The sequence below is a fragment of the Callorhinus ursinus genome, unplaced genomic scaffold, assembly GCF_003265705.2.
Source record: "Callorhinus ursinus isolate GAN/ISIS: 27379988/994484 unplaced genomic scaffold, GSC_fseal_2.0 scaffold1, whole genome shotgun sequence".
Classification (NCBI taxonomy): domain Eukaryota; kingdom Metazoa; phylum Chordata; class Mammalia; order Carnivora; family Otariidae; genus Callorhinus; species Callorhinus ursinus.
The window spans coordinates 124718608-124721015 of NW_027397063.1; the positions used below are offsets into that span (position 1 = coordinate 124718608).

Sequence of the window (2408 nt, forward strand, 5' to 3'; positions counted from 1 at the left end):
AAAAGAGATAACATCAACAGATAAGAATCAAATTATATGAGAGAATAACAATAAGCTCTTGGGTTATATACCACCCACCTGTTTAAGGTTGTAATGATAAGGACTGATTTTTTTTCTCCTGGAACATTAATGACATTTTGTTTGGTTTAGTTTAAGTAAAATGTCAGAATATGTGAAAATGCTGTACTTATTTCTCTTAACACACTAAAAATAGTGGAAGTTTTAAATTCTTCATAAGTCCAAGCTGGGACATGACTACTACTGATGGGGTCTATTCAACACATTAATTCCAAGTTTGGTGACCGTCAACAAACTGGCACCCGTGATTAAGCCCACAGGCATAACGCATCCAGAGTGGTGGAATCTCATTCCCATAATGCCAGCTAAGGTTCCAGATATAGCTAGGAAAAGCCAAATGTTCCTTGGATCCTGGGATAGTTGATAAGTACCGGGGCCTACTAAGCCCCTGAGAAGAAGTCCAGCAGCCAGTGATGGGACACCATCTGCTTTTGCATAGCCAATGATCCCACCAGAAGCGACCAGCGCTGCATAGCCAAAGCCAATCCAAAGTAAAGGCATTAGAGGGTCAGAGTCCTTCTGCATTGTTCTCTCTCACCCTGACCGGACAGAAGCACACACCAGGCCTGCACTGAACCGCTTTCCCCCAGGTCTGCTCTGGTCAACAAGGGTGCGCAAGCCCCATGACTCCGTTTTTTACTAAGTATTTTAAGATGATGAATTTTCCTCTAAAGCCCATTTTAACTACATCCCACAGATTTGAAAGTGTTTTTATTACATTTTTTTCTCCATACGATGCAATTTCATTCTTTATTTCATCTTCAACTTAGATTTTAAGAAAATGTTATTACAAATTCCAGGTAAAAGGGCCTTTTGGTTGTCTAGTTTCATTGCACGGTGATTAGAGAAGATTGTCCTTAAGATTCCTATTTATTTTTAATTCAGAATAGATTAAGAATTTTCTGGTGGCCCAATATGTGGCCAATTTTTCTAAATATTCCAAGGCTTATTTAAAATTAATAAAGTACAGAATTACGTTATCAATTAGCTCTATCTTATTATTTATGTTATTTCAAGATTCAATATACTTAATTATTTTCATCCACTTGATCTGACACGGACCAAGAGAGGTGAATTCATGTCTCCCACTAGTATTTTTATGTCTGTTTCCATTTTCATCACCTTTAATTTATGCTTTATGAATGTTTGTGCACAGATATTCATAACTGTAATATGTCCATTGTTGAGTTACACAGTTCTGCACTATTAGGTTTTCTTTCTTAATATTCTGTTTGGTTGGAGTCCCTGGTTTATTTTTATTTGTATTTGCTGGTCTGCCCTTTTTAATTCTTTTATTTTCAACCTTACTGAAGTACCGTGTTTTAGATAAGTCTGTGTCATAGAATTAGGTTGTATAATCCATCCTGGAGATTAATTTCTTTTAAAAACTAAGTTAAAGGGCGCCTGAGTGGCTCAGTTGGTTAAGCGTTGGACCCTTGATTTTAGCTCTGGTCCTGATCTCAGAGTCATGAGATCGAGTCCCACATCAGGCTTTGCACTTAGCTCAGAATCCACTTGAGATCCTTTCCCTCTGACCCCTCTCTGCTTGTGCACTTGCTCTCTTCTTCCCACATGCATGCGCATGTTCACTCTCTAAAATAAATAAAATATATCTTAAAAAAAACAAAGTTGTCTAAAAAATAAAAAACTAAGTTAAGCCTTTAAAAAAATTTAAAAAGTTAAACAAGCTAAGATAAGCCTGTTAACAGGTGACTTATTGATATAAAAGTTATTATTTCATCTTTGTTCCATCATATTATTGTATTGCATTTTCTGTGTCATTTTAAAGATACTCCTTTATTATAAGTTCTATTTTATTTGCTTTTTGTGTGTTGTTTGTCTGCTATTCAAGTTATGTGTTTTTTCTTTAGTTGTTACCTTTATAATAATGATTCTGTATTAGACCCTTAATCATGTACTTCTTTTAACTGCATCTCTAATTACATACTACAAATAATGGTTAAAAATTAGGATATTTCTTCTTCTTTTTCCTTCTCTTCCCTCATCTCTCTCACCTGACTTTAGTTACTAATAGTGTTTATTTTTAATAAATTAAATGAGACAATAAAATTATCTAAGTTCTGGCCTCCTTTCCCCCTTGCCTATCCAATTTTTGTTAGGTATATCGTTTCTACATAGTAAAGACATATAACATATATATTTCGTTCTGACATCTCAATCCCTGTATTTTTTTTTCTACAGGCAAATACATTCAATATTATTCCCAGTCACTTTGCTACTATTTACCTAGTCACTTAGTTGGCCAAAATTCATTGTCTTATCATTCCTTCTAGAAGGACTCAATGGCACAGTATTCTCTGAGCTCTTGC

The 2408-nt window shown here is 35.0% G+C and overlaps 1 pseudogene; it reads right to left on the reverse strand.

The window, feature by feature from the left end:
* Nucleotides 1-258: 258 nt before the first annotated feature.
* On the reverse strand, nt 259-603 carry LOC112822880 (transmembrane protein 14C pseudogene; annotated as a pseudogene).
* Nucleotides 604-2408: the final 1805 nt, after the last annotated feature.